At 36.7% G+C, this 23,816-nt stretch overlaps 1 protein-coding gene and 1 long non-coding RNA gene across 2 annotated transcripts in view; one reads left to right on the top strand and one right to left on the bottom strand.

The window, feature by feature from the left end:
• The window catches only part of LOC113830876, a 113,291-nt gene extending 101,735 nt beyond the window's left edge, over window positions 1-11,556 (top strand). Inside the window, exons 5-10 of the long non-coding RNA XR_004769872.1 lie at window positions 8,426-8,479; window positions 8,752-8,838; window positions 9,644-9,785; window positions 9,871-9,947; window positions 10,200-10,273; window positions 11,507-11,556. This is a non-coding gene — a long non-coding RNA (uncharacterized LOC113830876). The remainder of the gene's footprint in view (window positions 1-8,425; window positions 8,480-8,751; window positions 8,839-9,643; window positions 9,786-9,870; window positions 9,948-10,199; window positions 10,274-11,506) is intronic.
• Window positions 1-23,816, bottom strand: part of LOC113830699 (ephrin type-A receptor 6) — an 818,688-nt gene that overhangs the window by 311,190 nt on the left and 483,682 nt on the right. The gene's annotated exons all lie outside the window — the stretch shown is intronic.

Below are 23,816 nucleotides of genomic sequence, written 5' to 3'. Positions count from 1 at the left end.
CATTTATGGATTAATTGCTTGCTGAAAATGTGCAGCCACTACTTATGTAGATATTGTAGGCTGTCAATTCTTCATAGTTCTTTGTCCACAGATGAAATTTAGTGTCTTAATTGTGCAACTGTTTTCTTTAGATTGCTTTATATGGCTTTTTGTGCTCAAGTCTGGACACAATTTTCAGATGCACATCCAGTCTTACATAATTTATAGGTCCTCTTTTTATCAGGACATCCAAGTATCATTTTATTATAATATACACCTGATAAATATACACATACATAAATGCATACATACACTTATGCAAAAGAACAATTCCCTTTCAGAAGCTCCATTTTGCAAAATGGGCCTATTTTTGCCTCTCTTCCGGTCATGATTGCACTGATTCTCTTAAATATTCCAAACATAGTTTCTCTGTGTGGGATAGTTCAACATAAATCTGTTGCAGATTATTCATGCCGACTCAGGCATTTTTTTTCCTCATGCTTTCAGCTCTTTGAATGTGATGCTATTGCCAAACCATAATCTGTAGTGTATTTGGGTTCTTAATTTTGAAAGCTTTCCTTCAGAGTTGGTTTGCTTCCATGTCTGTAGGATGTGCCTGAAATAGCTCACTTCACACATATATTGATGGTCCCCAACTCTTCTCTTAGCCCATCAATTGCTGTCTTAGTTCAATAAGAAACTATCTCTAAGACAGCCCACTGTACCAGACTGACAGCTCAAGTTCCTGCTAAACCAGGTGTGTGTGTGTGTGTGTGTGTGTGTGTGTGTGTGTGTGTGTGTGTGTGTGTGTGTTTATGTCTGCCTGTCTTTTTATGGGACAGCAAATTCATGAAATTATGATCTTCATTTTGTGAGACTAAAATTTCCTTCAAGAGTAACTGTATACATACTTAGTAATTTCTCAAATGATGAGCTTTCCGAAATTGATAGCTTCTAACCATTCAAGGAAACAAAAGACTATTTATTTTACTCTTTAATTACTATTCTACTACTCATACTTATATATCCATACCCCCATTCCCCCGCCCTCCCATCCTACCATGTTCCCCACCAAACCCCACAACCTATCCCCCAACTCCTCCCCAGGGATAGTGAGGCCCTCCACAGGGGACTTTCAAAGTCTATCATAACATTTGCGGAAGGGCCTAGGCCCTCCTTGCTGTATCTGGGCTGTTATAGTATCCCTCCATAGGGAATGGGCTCCCAAAGTCCATTTGTGCTCTATGGTTAAAGTCTGGCTCCACTGTTACAGGTCCCATAGACTTCAGTGGCCTGCTAGCTGGCACCCACATTTAAGAGGGACTTGTTAGGTCCAATGCTGTTTCCCTAGCTTTATGAGTAGGGTCTCCATGCTCTTAGTAGGTCAGGTCAGCTGTTTCTGCAGCACCATCTTGGCTCCTTTGCTCATCCCTCCTCCCTCTCCAAAACTGGATTCTAGGAGTATGGTTCAGTGCTTAGATGTGGGTGCCTATTTATGCTTCAAACAGCTACTGGATGAAGGCTCTAGGAATGGTAACCAAGGTAGACATCAATCTCATTATAGGGGAAGGGCATCAACGGCATCTTCTCCACCATGGCCTGGATTCTTAGTTGATGTCATCCCTAACATTTCCCCTGTACCAGACCTCTCTCCATCCCTGTACTGTCTCCCTCTATCAAGGCGTCTCCTTTTTTGCCCTCCTCTAATCCTCCCCTGTCTCAGTCCTCTTGTTCTTCTCCCTCTCCCTTTCTTCCCCTCCACCTCCTTCCTCTCCACCCCTGCCCTGTGCTCCCACTTTGTTGAGGGGTTCTTGTCCTCCTCCCCTTCTTCAAGGGACTATGCAATCTTCTCCAGAGGTCCTCCTTGTTTCCTAGCTCCTCTGGTAGTACAGATTATAGACTGGTAATCCTTTGCTCCATGTCTAAAAATCATATATGAATGAGTAAATACTATGTTTATCTTTTTGTGACTGGGTTACTTCACTCAATATGGTTTCCTCTAGTTCCACCCATTTCCCTGAAAATTTCAAGATTCCATTATGTAAATGTACCATATTTTTTATACCCATTCTTCAGTTGAGGGGCATTTAGGTTGCTTCCACATTCTGGCTATTACAAATAATGCTGCTATGAACATCGTTGAACATATGTCCTTATTGTATGAATGTGCATTCTTTGGGTATATGCCCAAGAGAGGAATTGCTGGATCTTGAGGTTGACTGATTCCCATTTTCTTTAGAAACTGCCATACTGATTTCCAAAGTGGGTGTACAACTTTGAACTCCCACCAGCAATGGAGGAGTGTTCTTCTTTCTCCACATTTTCTCCAGCATAGATTGTCATTGGTGTTATTGATTTTTGCCATTCTGACAGGGGTAAGACGGCATCTCAGAGTAGTTTTGAGCTGCATATCCCTGATGGCTAAGGATGTTGAACACTTTCTCAAGTGTCTTTCAGCCATTTTAGATTCCTCTGTTGAGAATTCTCTATTTAGTTCTGTGCCCCACTTTCTAATTGCATTGTTTGGTGTTCTGGTGGCTAGTTTCTTGAGTTCATTGCATATCTTGGTGATCAGCCCTCTATCAGACGTGGGGTTGGTAAATATCTTTTCTCATTCTGTGGGCTGGGGTTTTGTCTTGCTGACTGTGTCCTTTTTTTGCACTATATTTTTCTCTATTATTATTATTATTATTATTATTATTATTATTAATTCAAGTTAGGGAACAGGCTTGTTTCACATGTAATTCCCCTCTCCCTCTCCCTCCCCTCACCCCCATTCCTTCTCCTCCACCTCCAACCTACCCCCCACCCCATTCACCCACCACTCCCCAGGCAGGGTAGGGCCCCCAACCGGGGCTCCACCAAGTCCACCAAATCTTCCTGTTTGCACTATATTTTTGACGCAACTTTTTTCAGTAATTAAGAACATAAGAGAAAGAAGAGATTCATGTGTAACGATAACTCTTTCTGCCAAGCCACCCGAGTCCTGCCACCATGTGGGTGCCCAAAATAACACACAGAGACTTATATTAGGTACAATGCTACTGGTCAATGACTAGGGTTTCTTATCTGCTAGCTCAGTCTTAATTATCAACCATAACTACTAATCTATATATTTTATAACAACTTATCATATTGAGGATGCTGGCCATATGTGCCCCCTCTTGCCAGAGATCACATGGCAGACTACAGAAGAAAGGAGGAGGAAGAGAGCTATTTTCTGCTTGCCCCTGCTTATATTCTGAGTCTGCCTGCTATGTCACTTCCTGCTTGGATCACAAGACTTCTCTTTACTACATTTCCCAGAATTCTCCTTGACACCTAGTCCCACCTAACTTGCTCCACTATTGGACAACAGTGCTTTATTCAACAACCAATAAGATAAACATACACAGAAGGACCTCCCCCATCATTCATGAATAATGAGTAATTAATATAATCATAGATTCCCAAATTTCATTCTGGATATGTGAGTCCAGGTGCTAGTTGCTGAGCTGCAAATATGACAAAAGGACCAAACCAGCATCAAGGACTGAGAAAGAATCTGAGGCAAAAGGCTACAATAATGTCCAATTCCCTTTGTGCCTGAAGAATTAAAGAATTGTTACTAAACTAATGATATGTATGTGTAATGTTTTAAAAATTTAAATAGTTTAGTGAAAGAAGCATGGAGACTGTACATATGTAAGGGGCATAATTGAATATAAACATAAATTTCCTATAGAGTTTTACCATTTGAAATAATGTAACTTTTTTATTCAATCTAAACTACCTAATTTTCAAAAATAAAATTTATGAATGAAATGTACCATTGGGTGATTACAGTTTTAAAAGAAAGATTTATAAAACTCAATCTTGGTTCAAAGATGCAGAATATGTAAACAAGAGATAAAAGCCATTATTTTTTTCCTGAATGATAGAAGTAAATTTATTTTACAATTACCTTGGTATTAATAAAATAAAAATCAAATGGTGTTAATGAAAACATGAAATTATTTTATGTGCACCAAAGTCAAGGAATGTTTAATAAATCATCTATACCCTGGATGTATTTAGCAATACTTTAAATTTCAACAGTAACCTTAATATGATTCCACATTAACAAATCACTATGTATTTACATGTACATATATATTTCAATGAGAGGAGGAAGGAAGGGATGGTATGTTTGGCTTTTCTTACCCATGTATCAACCCCACCCTTCCTTCTATTATTGAACCACTGTACCCTCTCTCTTCCTTGCACTTGTCAGGTTCCTCCTAGCTTGAGTGTCCACCCTTGCCTTCCCTTTACCTGAAATGCCCCTTTCATATTTTGCTTCAGTTGTTAATATTAAATACCTCACTATCTTGGGTTGGTATCTAAGCCAAAAATGAAAATGTTTCACTTCTTTAATTATTAAAAATTTTATCCACAAGGATTTTTTATTATAGAAACTCATTTCACTTTAAATTCGGATATAGCTTTAGATTGCAGAGGAGTCTAAGCTTTAATTTTTGAGAGTCAGCATGGCATGAAGTATGGAATTCTGGGTCTGCTATAGAGAGCAAAGATGAACAGCTCCTAAACTGGTACATATAGCACCTTTTATTTTTCTTCTTTCTATTCCTGTATTTGTCCTTTTTCTCTACCTAAAGAAAATATGAATAAAATAACATTTATTCATAATAAATGTATGTATTCGTTTCAGATTTCTATATCTTATTGATGGCAATACCTGGATAAAAATATGGCTCTGGAAACTCAAAGCTATTCAGTGAAATTGAGAAATAAAAATTTATTTCTTGACAATGAGTTCTATAACACAAGAGTTAGAAAATTAGGTTTTTCTTTACTCAAAACTTGAGTTAAGAAACTGAAATGAAAATAATGATCAGTGAATGAATCAGGAGAAAATAAACTTCATGCCAAGTTTCTGAAGGCAGAATACAAGTATATTCTTGAATTTCAATCCTTTGGGGCAAGTTTTCTCAAGGGGCTTAGATGATGTATTAGAAGTACTTTGTGTCTGATCATCTAACTGAGAAAGGGACATAAGTCAGACCGTGTACATGGACATGATTCAAAACACCCATTTTTTTGTGCAAGTTAATGCATTTGAATAAAAATTCTCTACAAACCCAAGATTTCATTTGGTTCAGAGACAAATTCCTTAACAAGTTCTTCTAAAGAAAGCAAGAAAAATACTTCCTGTATGTCTTACTTATGGTTTCTGTCGCTGTGTAGAGACACCATGACCATGACAACTCTTGTGGCGAAAAACATTTAGTTGGGGATGGCTTATACTTTCAGAGGTTCAGCCCATTATCATCATGGCAGGACATGGCAGCATGCAGCTAGACACGGTACTGGAGAAGGAGGCAAGAGGTCTGTCTGTATCTCATATGTGGGCATCGGGAGGATAAACTGTGTCACAAAATTTTGAGTTATGACTTGGTGAGCCCCAGCATCCACCCAATCAATGACATGCTAGAACTTTGGAGCATGCGAAGGGAATCTGACCCGCAGACTCAAAGTTGCATGATCTCCACAGCACAGGGCACCAGCAGAATATCCAGGAGGAGCCCTTGTGGGAGCCCAGCATCGACAGTGTAGTAGAAACCAGAGGCCATGAACCAGATCAATGTCTTTGCAAAGAATTCTTATAAGTAAAGCTATATGGGCAAAAGGGTTTACTTCCTGACTCACTGCGCCACACTGCAGCTTCCACAATTAGATTTTAAATCCCTCCTTCTTTTTCCTTCTACTCTTAAATTTGGTTTTATTTTGGATGGGGAGAGCATGCCGGAGCAGAGGGCAGATATGAAGGGATGGGAAAATGAATGGGACCAAGGACACATGGATATAAAGGAAACATAGAATAGATAAAAACAGAGAGAAAAAACAAAGCAATATAATAAAAATGAATACATGAAAACAGAAACAAACAAACAAAACCAAGTATGACATACGTGGAGAAGTTGCTGGCTGTTGTTTGACCTCACTGTAGCCTTGCTTTAAATTAAAAGTTTCTAGTTACTCAGGCCATAGCCTGGGGGGCAGAATAATTCTGTTTCCTCAGACAATGGCTCTGTTGCTGCCACTGAAGGTAGCTTTAATTAAATCTCTATCATTCTAATAAAACTCAAGATTCAAAGGCTCCGGTTGAAAACCTGTGAGTTCAGATAGTTAGAGCATCAACTGGCTAACTTCCTTCTCTCCTTCCACATCACCCCAACTAAGACACCCACCCACACTCCTCACTGACACTTTCTGTGGACCAATTGCTAATCCCACTTCTCTGAGCACAGGTTAATTTTATTTAATTAATGAAAATGCAAATTCTGTTTACAAAGTTAAATAAATTCCGCACAAGCAAATGTAATACATCTTTGCCTAGTTAAACAAACATTCCACAAGAGGTGGCCATCTTACAGCATCCATTCATGTTATTGTCAGTTCCTTAACAAATTCATATCCTGTCCTCAATATGAGTAGCATTGGGATTTTTTTTTTTTTTTTTGCAATTTCATGAAATCTTTCTGCAGTTAGAATTTGTTTTCAACTTGACTCCTTTTAGGCAGTTTTGCCAGCGTGAAGGTGTCAAAGAATAAGATGATATGATTAAATAACACTGTAAATTTGGAGACTAATGTTGTATTATAAAAGGGTGTTCATCAAATGAGATTAGGAAAACAATGTTATGAAAAGCAGATTGTGATGAGCTAAAAAAAAAATAGGTCTTGACAAATGCAGCTGCTCACACTGGTTGCTTTCCATTAGATTTTTAAAATTATTATTTTCCCTGTAGTTTTTTAATGGTAGAAAAGTCATCATACCATGTTTCTTTGACAAGTGACATTAATGGTAGAGTACTCAATTCCTTTTTTTTCTTTTTTTTTTAAAGTAAAACTGATCAGATGACTATTTTCTCCATAGTAACCTTTCAGTTCTGCAAGGCAGATGATCAGGAAGTGCTCTCTGTCCATTTTAATATGAAATGCAAAAACTTAGAAATCCCCTCTAAATAATTGAATGCAACCATTAGGAGCATAGCCAACCAGTCTCTTAATGGAGAGGTCATGAGGGACACTAGGCATAGAAGTTCTTTGAGATGTCCAAGGAACATTTGGTGGTTTATAATTGATTTTTCTGGGCAGATCTCCTTTTTTTCAAATAGTAATTATATGAACATCATTAATAATGGCTGTTGCATGGGACTTAGCTTTACTCTTCAAGGCAAAAATTATATTTGGCCGAAGAAGCTTCATAATTATCTCTACTTATTTGCAATAGAATACAGATTTAGATTTTTTTCCTCCTCATTTGAGAATCTAAGATACTTAAGTCTCCCCCCTGAGGAATGAGGATAATAACAGCGAAGCTGGGAAATGAAGAACTTACTACACACCACTCACTTTGCGGGAAAGGCTGCAAGAGTTTTGCTTTAATAGTTTAACTCCCAGAGCATTTCATAGTAATTATTTTGTCTCCAGATTTTGAAGGTCTGATGCATCTTTTGAAGATGTTAAGTACCTCTCCAAATTAGGAAAGTAAGGCAATTTCTAAAGGAAACCTCTTTTATGAAGGCGTGTGCTGATTAACAATTAGAAAAGATGAAGTAACAACATCACAGGGTTCGGAAAACTGGTTGCAGCAGCAGCAGCATCAACACAAGCTTGTGTGTCCTGTCGTTTTGGTTAATATGTATTTGAGGTGTATATGGTTGCAATGCTGGCCACACTGCTCTTTGGGTTGTATTTCTATATATTTGTACATAAACATACACGCGTATCTGCACATAGCAGCAATAATCAGAGAAAATGATGCAATCTACTCCAGAGTCAGGGAGCACGGGAGGGGTTCCAGGGAGTGGAACCCTAGCAGGAAGAGGCTGGAGAGAGGAAAGGGAAAGGACAAAGTAACAAATTGTTAATTGTATTTAAATTGAAATTAAACAGACATAGACAAGAATATTTTTGGTAGTGATCTTTTTTTATGTTCCTTTTTAACATATATGCACATATGGCAAAAGAGAAAGAGAGAGACAGAGAGAGAGACAGAGACATACATATGGGAAAAGAGCAAGAGTGAGAATTTAAACACCCAAATGTCTTTTTCTCTCTTGTTTTTCTCATATCTTTTCTCTCTCTCCACCCACTCTCTTCCTCTCTTTCATAGACACATGTACAGATTCATGCTCTGATCTTTTGGCTAATTATTGTCATACTATGGCGTGGCACATCAGTCTACCAGCATCTCCATATACAAGTATGCGGCAAAGCACACACTTGTTTTTGATACAGTAACTGGTATTGATCTGCTAAAAGGGAAAATGCATTATTTTTAAATGACTCTGAGACAGCATACATTTTGCCTTATATAATCACATTTAGGAATTTTTATTTTATTGTTTATATACTATCAACTATTCTCTTAAATATGTTTACTATCTGAATAATTGCAGATGGACAGAAGATTTCTATCAACAAAGTTGGCTTGAACCATGTGTAAAAATAGGGTATGTTGCTTTCATGGAATTCCGTGTACTTTAATCATTAAAATATGTTAAGGCTTTGCAAGATCTAAGGCAAAATAAATCTTCACAGCTGAATATATAATCACAGGTACAAGATATTCTGTTTAACTTTTATAAAAAGTAGCATTATGATTTACTAGCTTGAAATTTTATTTGGGTTGCTTATTTCACTTATTTTAGATACTGAAATCATCCCACATGTTATTTAAATGACACAACTCAGTATTTAGAAATAAACAAGGTCTCTCTTATAGGTGATGTTAAAGTGGACTAACAGAAATTCTGAAAAAATAAGCTGACTGTATCATTAAAATTCCTTAAGTGGAGTTTAAAGGAAGTGGGTGAGTACATAGTATTGCCTTCATTTGGAAGCCAAATTGAAGCATCACATGTTATGCCCTATAAGCCTGATATAGTAAATGGCATCCAAGATTGAACCTCAAGATCCCAACTCCTAGATTTACAATCATAAGCAATCACTTATTATACCATGATTAGAGATACCATGACCAAGTTAGTAAGGGCACTGTAATCATTGTCTCTTGAAATCATGCTCTCAAATATGACAGAAACTATATGGTGAATTGATGAGGATTATCATCAATTATTGTGTTAGTGAATTTAAAAGATCCTCAGCCCCTGAGCCTTTATACAGCCCATGGGATCTTCAGTCACAGCCATCTAGCTCAGCTACTCTTGGATCCCTGATCCTCATATGTTCTGGGAGATAGACAATGCTGTCCTAAAATGGCCAAGTTTTGTTTTTCAAGAGATTGTGCAACAATCTAATACAGTAGGTTTGTAGATTTCGAAATCTAATACAGTAGATTTGCAAACAAGGTATTAGTCTTGTTTCAGTGTATTTTCTTAATGGGGTATCTTATGAAATAACACTATTCAATTGTCAGAGAAAGTTTGAAGAGCACTGACTTTGTATCTAAGACACTTGTGCCACACAGGCTTCTACCATTCCTGGATTTATCTTACACACACATGCATGAACACATATTCATGTTAGAGTTTTTTTGCATAATTCTTTTGTATAATTGCAAAGAAGGTTCACAATTCAATAATATTTTTTGTAAAGGAAATACTTGATCATTTGCTAAAATACTGACCATTTAGAAGATGTCTGTATTTCCACAGACTCTTAATCAGAGAGCCAGGCAGAGTACAGTGATGGAGAAAGGAGTGCAATGCTTTCCTGTCACATATGCTCTGTATACATCCCTTTACCAAACAAAGACAGAGATGGAGAAAGGAAAACCAAGAAGGTAGAGAAGAAAAGGTAGGTGAATCAGTTAGCAAAGCATGACATAATTGCAATAAAACTGGTTGAAGATAATTTCATACTATGTAAAATGTTCTCCTAGGTTAAACCCTTTAAAGGAAGAGTGAGGAACCTAAATCAACATAAGTCTATGATGATATTAGGATATTTAATCTACAGGTAAAATTTTGAATAATAGTAAAATTATTTCCCATGTTAAATTTACAGAGATCTATGTTTACTTACATATAATTTGCAAGAATATTTTTGTCTTATCTAAATGTCAACTTTTTTCAGGTTTTAAGTGTTAATTCATATTTTAATAAAGTTGTTAATTTAAAATTAGAATGTCATCATATATTTATGTTAAAAATTCTTTAAGAAAAATAACATCATGTTCTAGGCTGAGTCAGTTAATGTTCATGTTTACAGACTAGTGACTCTGTTGATTCCACATCGTCTAAAGAACAGCAATAACTCTTCCGATATTCCTGCCTGTAGCTTTGGTAAGCAGCATTCTATGTGAGTAATAAAAATTTATAGAGTCCCTGGGGGGACGGTAATCAAGCTGGTGTTGATACTGATGCTAATACCAATATTGAACAATTATGAACACTGGGTGCATACTATATATCCAGACATAATAGGCAGTGAATAAAAAGATTGATACTTAAAACTCCCATTTAATTCATTCCACATAAATAGCTTATACAGTTGTACCACCTTTTCCTAACAGGCGAGGAATATAAGGTTTGAGAAACTAAAACCTTTATCACCTGGAAAATCAAACATAAAAACCAGAATTTCAGGCCATGTCTGTATGATTAGAGAATGGATGTCTTTGATTGTCAAGGAGTTAAAAAGATATTTAAAAATAGTGTAGTATGTCAATTTCATGTTGGCTGTCAGAATTTAAGCAAAATTTTTTAAAGGCTTATGTAAGGTCACAAGGATGTGTCATTATCTATGTCATTGAACTAGAGAATCTGGATACTATATGCCATATTGTTGTCTTTAAATTGCTTGATTGCCGAGGAAGGACTTAATGCTGCTAAAATACATTTGATTATAAATGCTGCTAAATTAATCCAACTTATACATTTTTAAAATGCTCTAACTTCAAAATTTAAGTTTAAGGACAGGCTACTTAGAAATAAAGGTTTTGCTTGTATTTCCACAGAAAATAAAAAGCTGTGGATTCCTTCCAGACTAATATGGTTTGATCAAGCAAGACCCCCTGAAGCTGAGATGATACAGCCTTACAGACTACAAAAACAAGGACTTGGTCAGGTTTCTATGTTTTATCATGATCCATATGGCATAAACCTCGCCCCCAATCAGCAGGAAGCAGTTTAAAAAGAATGACGCCCATATTGCCAAATATTGTTTATAGATGTTTGTTTTCATTAAATGGGGTTAGTTATAAATGATAATGAGCATAGTCAATCTCTTTTTAAAGAAAGAAAAGGTGAATAGGATATAGGAATGAATACTTTGCATTGGTATAGATTTTCATTTATTGATACAACTTTAAGGTCAATTTTGTGATATTTATGTCTCCTCTTGTTTAGGTATTGTGTTTATACAGATCTTTTACCAATAATAGTCAGAACTTATAATTAGGTTAATCAGGTTTTCTAGATTTACAGAGGTGTATTTGAGATGGTTAGGTATTCTTCAAACCTTTCAGAGACCTATAGAAATTTGGCATTTAAATGGTTTAGGGTTTTTCTTGGCAGTGAGACACAACTGCTCCTGGCACACCAATTACGTCAGAAAGGAGGATGGGCATCAAAGAAACTCGTTATGGAGTTTGCTTTCAACATGGCAAGTTTAGCCATTTGGGCAAGAAACTGCTCTTGCCTGGACTGTTTGATGCTGTATAACCTGGACATACAGGACCCACAAGAAAGTGACTGCTGAACTTACAAAACAAGACAGTACTGAAGGGTTCCTGTTGAAATGGAGAAGTGTGCCAGACACACTGTGGCCTATGGGCCGAAGATGGATGTCCCAACATTACAGAGGAACTTTGGGTGACGGTCCAGGTAGTGAGATGTCTCTGTCAATTCTAGAGTTTATATATTATCCTTCTGTGGTCTTTGATAGAATTGAAGACAGATAGTTATGGTTATAGTTTTCTTCAGTTATTATAAAAGATAAGTTATCCTTCTTTTATTTACACAGAAAAGAGGAGATGATGGGGAATGTACTGTGTATGTTTATCTTATTGATTGTTAAATAAAATACTGTTTGGCCAATGAGACAAGTTAGATGGGACTAGCTGTCAAAGAGGATTCTGGGAAATGTAGTAAAGAGGTGGTGATCCAGGCAGGAAGTGACATAGCAAGGAGACTCATATTAAAGTAAAGGAGAAACAGAAAGAGTCCCCTTTTCCCCTTGCTCCTCCAGCAGCACAAAGTGATCCACCAGCAAGGAGGGACGCCAATAAGGCATCCAATATAATGTCTTATAAAATATATAGATTTATGATAATTAAGACTGAGCTAACAGATGAGGAACCCTAGTCATTGGCCAAGCAGCTTTGAACTTAATACAAGTTTCTGTGTATTCATTTGGGCCCTAACTCAGGCAGGCATCTGGTGAAAAAGCTCACACGTGGCGCGGGGTGGGGGTGGGAAACGGCGGCTCAGGCAGCTTTTGGCAGAAAGATTTATCGTAACAAGTTGATTTTTCAATTGGTTTATAATTGGAAGCCATAATTTTTTGTTTACATGTGTTAAATGCTTCATTTCATAAATGTCAATGCCAATCATTGAAAGAAGCATCAAATAGTAAGTGAAATGCAAAAGAATAGAGATCAGAGTCACTTTGTATTGTTCCACAAAAGCATTTATTGGAAAAGGGAATTTCCAGTGTGGAAACCCCTTTACATTTATGATTGGCTACTAAGAAAACATGCTACTGCACATGACTGTCTCTGTGGTCCCTTTTATCTGCTATAATTCTTTAAGGAATCAGTGAAACTCTGGGAACAGTTACATCACCTCTTCAAGGAATTCTCTCAATGCTTTGTGTGGCTTTCTTATAATCATTGGTTTTAGACTCATGAAAAGAAATGTTTCTTTGTTCAATATAGAGATTTACTTACTAAGTATCTGACTGATGATAGGTGCAAGGGAGAATCAGAGAACCAATTACTGAACTGGTAATTATCCTTTTATTTCTAGCCACAAATAATATTGGCTCCCCACAGCCAAAAAGCATTGTTATACTTTGAACTGCAGTTGAAAAGAACCAATGTTTCCAACTAGACAGTGACTCAGTCAAAGTTAGTAAACTCCATAGGGAAAAAGGTTGGTGGAAGGACACCTCAGTCGCTAACAGCACTGGTGGCTCTTCCAGAGGATTTGTGTTCAATTCACCTCACCAACAAGACAAGTCCTCTGTAACTCCAGTTCCAGACAATCCAATGCCCTCTTGTGGCCCGCACAGGCACCAGACACAGACATACATGTAGACAAAATACCTATACTTATAGAAGAAAACTTACAAAAACTTCTAAGCATTAGGTAATACAATCTATAACAGTGGTTCTCAACCTTCTTAATGCTGTGACCCTTTAATACAGTTCATGTTATGTGACCCCCAAGCATAAGATTATTTTTGTTGCTACGTCATAACTATAATTTTGTTACTGTTATCAATCTTAATGTAAATATTTGATATGTGATCCTTGTGAAAGTATCAGTTGACCCCTCCCACACCAAAAGGGTCATGACCCTATAGGTAGTGCACTACTGGTCTAGATAGTTTCGATTTTAGTTTTATATAAAAAGTCTAGAATGAATAAGAGACATACTAGCCTTTATTCTTATCTTGGAATACAAAGATGCTTGTTTTATATATTTGACTTCACAAAGCAACATTATATTTCCATAAATTATTTGAAGACTACAATTTAATTTGTGATAATGTTAAAGCAAACAAGTGAACAAACAGGAAACCTCATCCTCCTCAGAGATTTGTTTCCATTTTCCTAATGTAGATGTGAAATTTAGAGCATGTTTGTATAGTTTGTATTTGTGATCTTGATATTCCCTAGAAAAAGAATTCCAAAGAATGCAAATGCAACAGAAAAAACACAGTATTTGGACCTTGTAAAACTTATTTTTACAAAAAAACCCCCATGATTTCTGGTGTACATTAGTGTAAGAACCTCATTTGGGTATTTCTTGTACTCTCTCTGTCATTCACAGCCACTGAAAAGTCTACTATTGTCATCCAAGTAGTTCAGGACTGCATTATTTTCTGTCTTCAAGTTGATAATTTATTATATTAGGTAGCCTTTTTTTTCTATTTTCCTAAAATTTTGTAGAAAATATATAGGCTATTAAATTGCAGATAAAATTGAATTAGTCTTTTATCCCTATTTTGAATGTAATTCTCTTTAGTTGCACTTTTAAATTTTCTCCTGTTTTGATTAAAGTTGTTGATTATCTTATTTTTCTTTATTCTTATTTCCTATCCCCATGCACAGCAAAACAATGCATAACAGAAATAATAAAGTTATGCAAGAATGGAATGTCAGAATTACAAAATGACTTGGTTTATTTTAACCTCATCAATCAAACAAACAACAACAACCAGAATTTATGGAAATGATGAGAAGCAATTTACAAGGTATATGTCTAGGGATTTGAAAAGAACTGATTATTACTTTGTCATGTGCCATATGTAGTTTTTTTAAGAGGTTGAGGAATAGCAGGTTAGCTGAAGTGTCATCCATATATATCTTGTGTAACTGAATACCAGAAGTCTGCTATTCTATGACCCTGGGCCACCCATCATGCCTTCCCTGCTATAGTAGACAGTATATTGGTACATTTTTCTGGGAAAGTAGAACATACAATCTGATATTATCATGTTTACAATCTTTACTTTTACCTCTAAATTTTGATATCACTCTGCTGAAATCTATGCTACATTAAAATAAACATACAGGGCATTTGAGAAATGCCCCTGGCTTCCTGTCTTTTGTTACAGAAGCCACAGCCACAGTATACCACTAGGAAGCACACACAATCAATGTTTCCTAACACATATTTTAAAGTGGTAATGATATTTATCCTGAGTATTTACTTTAATTAGTTTTGCTTTTCCATGTTTTGGATGTACTGTCTTTAAATACAAATTACATGGTATAACTTTTCTTTTTAAAAGTTTGTTCCTCTGTCATAATTGTACATGACTTTATTTATGAGCTAAATAAATGAATGGAAAAATAGTTTGTTCCTCAAACCAACGATCAAAAAACTTTTTGAAATAAGAGAGAATCCGGTTGCAGAAAGGGAGGAGGGATGAGCAAAGGAACCAAGACTGTGCTGGAGAAACCCACAGAAACAGTTGACCTGACCTAGTGAGAGCATGGAGAACCTAGTCATACAGCTGGGGAAACAGCATTGGACTGAATCAAGTCCTCTGAATGTGGGTGCCAGCTAGGAGGCCAGGGCAGCCTATGGGAACTCTAACAGTGAAGCCAGTGTTTATCCCTAGAGCACAAATGGACTTTGGAAGCCCATTTCCTATGGAGGCATACTATTGCAGCCCAGATACAAGAAAGAGGGCCTAAGCCCTCCTGCAAATGATGTGACGAACCTTGATGTTCCCCCGTGGAGGGCCTCACTATCCTTGGGGAGTGGGTGGGAGGGTGGGTTGGGGTTGGTTGGTGGGGAACATGGGAGGATGGGAGGGCAAGGGACTAGGGGGTTGATATGTAAATAAGAGTGCTTCTAATATATATATATATATATATATATATATATATATATATATATATGAAATAATAGAGATTTTAAACCTTGAACAACTGCCGCGATTTTTTTTTAATCATTTGTATGTGTGTATGGTCTCTAGCCATAATGAAATAGTACACATGTCCTTTCAGTTTCTGTCCTTCCATGTTCACGATAGACAGATGCTGCTGTAGCTGCTATCCTGGCTCAGCTACAGTCTTTTTACTATGAGAATCTCTGTTCTAGAACCAGAGGGACTCCCTGGTCCACTAAGCCAAACAGGGCTCCATGAAGAGTATAATGTTTTCTACACAACATGGAAATTGATATGGAATTTCTATAATGAGTGTTTGTATCAGTGTGTTCCCTTGATGTTCATTTTCTTTCAGGTAATGCTATTTTAATTAGTACCAAATGCTCATATCCAGTTTCTCTACAGTGGACATTGCAAATAAGATAGGAGGGAAAAAAGATTATAAAAGCTTTATTTTCTGGTTCAAGAAATCTGAGTTTTTTTTTTTTAAGAAACTTTAAGTTGTATCTGAAACTGATTTGGTTTATCCCATTTTACTTTAGGTTCTGATATCATGTTAATTATGTAATGTCTATAGTGGCCTCAGTCACTAAATACAGCCATATATGTTAGTGTGTATGTCCCAAAGGGTTGTGACTATTTTCTCTTTATCCATACTTAATGAAATGGAGCAATAGAGAGGTGCATTCTCTAGAACCACACAACTCACGACTTCAAGGATGATACCTGGACCAGTATTGTTGGCATCCACCTATTATAACTTTAAGAATGCAAAATCTCATCCTATTTCCAACACTTTTCTGCCAAACAAGATGAATCCTAATCTGCATTTCAACTAGATCACAATGTGAATAAGGGCTTCTATTTAATTTTTATACAGTGCTGCCATTCTTAAATCATTGTGCCATAATCACAGCAGTTTAAGTACAAGCTTACATTAAAGTTCACAAAAGAAATGAGGTAGGTGACTAAAGAGGAAGGATGATGGGAGAGGAAAAGCACTGTCCCTAAGCAATAAATGCAGGTAAGAGGAATCTTCCTAGAAGTGAGGCCAAAACTTCACCAGAGGGAAAGAAATAAAATGCATTAAGTAGTAAATAGACATAATTTCAAAACGATTCTTAATGCTGATTATTAGTATAAGAACTGCTTCATTTAATTTCTTAGAGGTGATGATGTATACTTCCTGATTATATATCTTTTTTTTGTCCATATTGCTCATCTCTAGGTAGTGAGACCATAGATGATGATGATGATGATGATGATGATGATGATGATGATGATATTATTATTTGCATCTGAACTGCAGTTTCCCCTCCCTCTTCTGCTCCTATTCTCTCCCCTACCACACCCCCCATATACTCTCCTCCATTTTTCTTCAGAAAATGGTGGGCCTCCCATGGATACCAACCAAACATGGCATATCAAGTTACAGTAAGACTATGCACTTCCCCTTGTATTAAGACTGGACAAGGCAATCCAGTATGAGGAAAGGGTCACAAAAGCAGGCAACAGAGTCAGAAACATCCCCTGCTTCCACTCTTAGAAGTTACACAAGAAGATCCAGCTACACACTATAACATATATGCAGAGGAACTTGCTCAGTCCCATACAGGCTCCTTGATTGTTGGCTCAGCTTTTGAGAGCCCATATGAGCCCAGGATAGCTGAGTCTGTGGGTTTCCTTGTGCTGTCCTTGACCCCTCTTACTCTGATAATCCCTCCTCTCCCTCTTCTTCAGGATTACATGAGACCCACCGAATGTTTGGTTGTGGGTCTCTGTATCTGTTTCCTTCAGTTGCTTAAAGAAGCCTATCTGATGACAATTGGGATACACACCAATCTATGATAATAGCAGAATATATTAGGAAACATTTCATTGACTTTCTTTTTGCCAGTCATGTTTGGTTCTATACATGGGACCTCATGAAACTGAAAAGCTTCTGTAAGGCAAAGAACACTGTCAATAGGACAAAATGGTAGCACACAGAAATGGAAAAGATCTTCTCTGACCCCACATCTGACAGAGGGTTAATTTCCAAAATATAGAAAGAACTCAAGAAACATAACATCAACAAACCAAATAATCCAATTAAAAATGGGACACAGATCTTAATAAATGTTCACCGTCCTTCAGGGAAATGCAAGTCAAAAAAAAATAAAACAAACAAACAAACAAAAAACCCTCTGAGATTCCATCTTACACTTTCCAGAATAGCTAAGATCAAAAATCACAAGTGACAACTCATACTGGAGAGGATGTGGAGCAAGGGGAACACTCCTTCCCTGCTGGTGTGGGTGCAAACTTGTACGGCCACTTTGGAAATCACTATTCCCAATTTCAGAAAGTTGGAAATTGATCTATCTCAAGACCCAGATATACCACTCTTAGGCATATATCCAAAGGATGCTCTAGCATATCATAAGGACACTTGCCCAACTGCATTAATAACAGCTTTATTCATAGTAGCCTCAGCCTGGAAACAACCTAGATATCCCTCAATCAAAGAATGGATAAAGACAAGGTGGTACATTTTACATAATGGAGTATTACTGTTTACATTAAAAGAATAACATAAAGAAATTTGCTGGCAAATGGATCTAGAAATTTGCAGGAGTTAGAAAAAATATCATCCTGAGTGAGGTAACCCAGACCCAGAAAGACAAACATGGTTTGTACTCACTTGTAAGAGGATAGTATCTGCAAAGTGAAGGATAACTACAATTCACAGACCCAAAGACACTAGTTAACAAGGAGGGGTAGTGGGGCACATGAATCTCCCTGGAAAGAGTTCTTAGAATAGACAAAGTAGATGGACAGGTTGGGGGATTCAGTTACAGGGAGGATAGAAAGAGAGACACCTGGAATTGTGGGTTATCTCTGGGATGAGCTAGAATCCTAGTGCTATGGAAACTCCCAAGAATCTAAAATGGTACCCTAGTAAAGACTCCCAGTAATGGGGATACATAGCCTGAACTGGCCATCCTTTGTAACCAGTCAAGGTTTCCAGTAGAGAGATTTGGACACCAAACCAGCCACAAAGCCTTTGACCCACAATTTGTCCTGCCTACATATATGCAGGGGTAAATTGGCACAGAAATTTTGGGAGTGGCCAACCCATGACTAGTCCTGCCTCGTACCCATACCATGATGGGGAGACCACCCTTCAGGACCAAGAACAGAGGCCAATTATCTATCTTTTAAAAACAATGGGTTATTTATTCAATGACCACTTGTGCAAAAACTTACCTAGAGAAAGTAAAGTAAGTAGAAATAAAGAAACAGGCATCATGTAGAGTGTGATGCTGGGCTGTACATGGCTTTCATAATAGACCAAAGGCCTATTATGAAGAGCGTTTTCTTCCCCACCCACGAAAGAGTCACTCTTGACTGATACTAAAAATAGTTTCCATAACGATTATCTCTCTGCAGGTCTTTCGCCTCTTCATAATATTGTTCTCAGGGTCATGAAGTTATATATTTTTAATTGGTGCTCTTAAGAGCTGTTTCTGTGTTTGGATGAGAAAGAACAGTTACTCTCTTACAATATGGTATACAGTCCCTTATTGATCATGTGTTTGAGAAATGTTTTCTTTCTCACAACGAGATTTCCTAAACACAGTCAAAACCTGCTGACTTGTCAAAATTAACAGGAGTACTTCACGAAAATAATTTCCCAGTCAGTATCTTTAAATACTGAATGTAAGAATAATGAACTACTGTGGGGAATTCATGTTTGCAGGATTAAGTATCAGTTGGTAATTAGAGGCACTATATAACACTCTGGTGACACAGGCATTCTTTATTGCTGCCATTTTTGTGGATTCAAAATGGCAACAGAGAGTAATCAGCCTTTGGCCTCAGGGAAACCACAAAATCAGCATCAGCAAAAGCCTGAATTTTCCAACTGTCCTTTGTGATGCAGGAGAAGCTGGACACCCATAGCAGCCACCTGCTGGATATGATAAAGTCATTCAGTCTCCTGGTGACTTGGTTCTTTATTTGTTAAACGATAAAAGTAATACATTTACTTCAAGGGGTTGTTAATATGATTAATTATTAAATATACCCAAACACTTCAGAGTACCTGGTATTAACTGATCAGCAGTTAATGTCTACTAACTATTGTCTACCTGTTTGTCTCTGCTGTACAGATAAAATGATAATGAAGAGAAATCCTTTCTGTCATATACTTTAATTTTTAATACCAAAAGGATCCCTTCTCAGCATATGGACATTTGTGTGTGAGTCTTGCTTATGAACATACAAAAGCAGGATGCTATTGAAACACACACACATATTCTCTTTCATTTATTTAATTGCTAGATGCAATTTCCCAGTGATTGAATGTTTTCTCAATTTCTAATAAATGACTTCTAAAAAAAAAGACCATTTTCTCAATTCAGTTCCAATGTGACAGAAAAGAAAACACTGGCAGTCACTGATTCCAGTTGAGGGCTGCAAACCAAATGATCTAAAATTTCAAAAAATTATATAGAACCTACAGATAAATATATAAATAATTAAGGCTATTTTTGATAGGTACTGATTTTAAAACATATAAAGGCTGTTTATATGTTGAAATAATAACCTTAAACAGCTGGTAATAGGATGTCATTTCTGGGGGAAATTATTAGGTTATGCAGGTAGAAGCTTCATAAATGACACTTGTGTCCTTATTAAAATGACCCCAGTGAGCTACCTTGTACCTCTATGATGAGAGGACACAGGTAAAGGGTAGCTGTCTATGAAGCTGAGAGCAAGCCCCCGTAATACACTAAGTCTGCAAATACTGGACTTCTATCTCCAAAATGTTACAAAACATATTCTAGTTGTCTATAAACCATACAGTTTATGGTATTGGATAGTAACAGCCTAAGTGCATTAAGAGAATCAAGAACACATATGCAAGAAAGAAGCAAGAAAGGAAAAAAAAAGAGAGAATACAGAGGATAGGGTGAGACCAATGTGTGCGGGGTGGTGGGCTGAAGTTTGTATGTGAGTAAAAGAGGGAAACTGATAAGGAAAAACAATCGAAGAATGCTATGGTTTTAATGTTTGCCATGCAGTCGTATTAAAGGCACAGAAGGGAAAAGCACTTCTTGTAGAGTGTAATCTATCCCTAGTGTGGGTATCGATTTAACATAATAAGCTACCCAAAGCATTAGAGCTGTGACAAAAAGGTATGTTCACTGCTCTTTTCCATTTTTCTCTTCCATTCTTCCATCATGGCATATCCTTCCTCTGGAAGCTTCAGCATTCAGATACCACCTTAGAAGTATTGACAGGCCAGTAGAATATATATTAAACTAGGATGAATACTTCAAACATGGAAATACAGGTGAAATAATTGTATGATGGCCAGAGGATGGAATAGATTGGACACACAAGAGAAGAAAAGAAGTAGATTATTGTAAATAGAACACTAAGGAGATTGAGTGAATAGCAAAAGATAGGAAGGGTTCGAAGATTCTGAGGGATTTACTAGGTAGTTGTGCTCTGAATTGTGGTGGCAATGTGAACAGAAAGGCCATTTTGATAATGTAACAGAAGAAAAAAAGAGGAAGAATGCATTGGGAACTGAAGGAAAGGCCATTCTTATTATAAACTAGCAAAGACTTGGCTGAATTATGTTCATGCCCATGGCATGTGGAAAGCAGAATTTAAGAAGAGATGAATGTGAATATTTGGTGCATGAAATATATGAGCTATAAAGCTTTAGGGTTTTTTGTGACTTCTTTTAGCTACATATTTTAAATTCATAAAAAGAAATGATAGAGAAATAGAATTTACAATCAAAAGGGAAACAGAATTTAAAGACTTGAAGGATTCTCAGCCTGGTCATATAGTAAAGAATGAAAAGCAGTTCAGCAGATGAAACTAAGCAGGTGACCTTCTAATGAGAGATTATTATGGATAGAATGATGGCAGGAGCTGCACATCCGGGCAATAGAAGGATGACCTAAAAGGCAGGTAGAAAACACTAGTGCTTAGCTCCTGTCTCAGCAGTGGGGTACAAGTCTATAGAAAGGAAGTATATCAAACAAGAGATGTCAAGCATCCTCAGGATACTGTGGGTCAGCTACATGCCCAGGACTGACTCCAGTCTTTTTCTGCTTTGCATTCTGAGAACTAGATCTCAAACTTTCTCATTTCTAGAAGTAAGGTTTTGTATGAATTTGTATGAATTGCCTGGCCTCAGGTATTTACTACAGCAATATAAAATGGCCTAATAAAAGAATGGTTGGTTTGGTATGGAATGGAGCATGTGATCATTTGTGACTTGAAATTCTGCATCATTTTCAGGTAAAGGCTGAGATGATGGGAGTACATAATATCAAGGTAATATTACCAGACTCTCATGGTAGACTCTGCTTCTGGATGGAAGATACATAAGAAAATTTAAAAAAATGGAAGTGTATAATCTTTATAATTTTCTTTTCATATTAAGGTAGTAGTCAACTCACTTAAGTGGAAATGAAATACTTTTGATTATAAAGATATAAAAAAGACTTGGGGAGTGTCACTAATTCACTATTTACAACAATCAAAGAAATAATTTACTTTCCCATATTTTACTCTCTTTATACAAATAAGCATGCATGCACACATTACACACAGAAAGAGACAGTAATATCTACATCTAAAGTCTCTATCACCATCATTTATCAATTTCTATCATCTCTCTCTTTCTCTTTGATAGTCAAGTCTCAAGGTTTTTTTGTTTTTGTTTTTGTTTTGTTTTGTTTTTTTTAAGACAGGGTTTCTCTGTATAGCAATTCTGGTTGCCCTGTAACTCATTTTGTAGACCAGGCTGGCTTCAAACTCACTGACATCTACCTGCCTCTGCCTCCCAAGTGCTGGGATTAGAAGCATGTACCACCATATCACACTCAATTTTGTTTTTTGTTTTTGTTTTTTTTTAGAATTTAAACATATCTCAAAATAAAAGGGATTACCTTTACCAACCCTTATTTCATAGGTGAACAACAACAACAGAGAACCAAGAAGATTAAGGCCTGAGGTTGGAGGTACAGGAGGTGTAGTTCTGTGATATATTTCTCGCATAATGTATATATGACTTGGGTTTTAACACCCACTAATATAACAAAGGCTATTCATGAAATAAATTTAGTTAAATTTTGAGATTCATTCGAATCTTTGTACACAATGCTTCCTTTTGATAAGTCACAATCTGTGAGAAAAGATGCTGATAACAACCATGTGTTGTTTGACTTCTAAGCAGACTGACTTCTTTTTTATTTATAGAAGAAAGCATGTTAAACAACTAGAACTTAACAGAACAACCCAAATCCCTCATAGAATACTAGATACATTGTTTCTATGTGAACCAATTTATGGGCATCAAGTTTTAAAATTTTATTCTTCATTCATACATTACATCATCTCCTTCCACTCTACCAACTCCCTTCTTTCTCACCTAGACCAAATCCTTCTTAGTTTCCCTATAAAAAAAAGCAGGTCTCCCAGAGACATACAACAAGAATGGACTAACAAGATACAGTAAGACTGGGCCCACACCTTCATATCATGGCTGGCAATCCAGTAGAGGAAAAGGTCCCAAGCACAGTCAGAATCGTCAGAGGCACCATCTTCAACTTTGAGTGAAAGATAATGTCTGGTCTAAAAGTCATGAAATTGGCACTAGTACAGAAACCCAAAGAGAACCTGGATGTTAACAAAAGAGCCATGGTGTGTTTTCCAATAGTTCTTCTACCACTTTGGTACTTTATTCAATGGTTTGTATTCCAAAAGATCACCCAAATCAGCTTTACTTCTGGTTCTTCCCACCAATTTTGTTTTAAAGGCTTTAATAGTGACATCTGTATCTACAATTTCTATCTATCTATTTACCTATCTGTTTGTCTATAATATGTCTACCTAACTTTATCTATCTATCTATCTATCTATCTATCTATCTATCTATCTATATCTATCTATCTATCATCTATCTATCTATCATCTATCTATCTATCATCTATCTATCTATCCACCATTACGTATCTTTCTTTATGAATCTAAACTTAGGCAACTGTAGTCATTCGAAGGGACCAAGAGTGTTTCTAATTACTTTTTTCTAGCCGTCCATATGATTCTACTTAACTAACTAAAGATAAACTGGAATTATCTAAGGAAGCCCACTTTCTTTGTTTGCAAAGAATGCTCTATGAGAATTTACTTACAGCCCAGAGATTGCCTTGATCATCAGGAATTTGATTGACATCTGCTTCCACAGTC

Source organism: Cricetulus griseus, chromosome 4 (genome assembly GCF_003668045.3).
Source record: "Cricetulus griseus strain 17A/GY chromosome 4, alternate assembly CriGri-PICRH-1.0, whole genome shotgun sequence".
NCBI classification, from domain to species: Eukaryota; Metazoa; Chordata; class Mammalia; order Rodentia; family Cricetidae; genus Cricetulus; species Cricetulus griseus.
The sequence above is the reverse complement of the archived record's forward strand: the minus strand, read 5'-3'. Positions and strand labels throughout refer to the sequence as shown.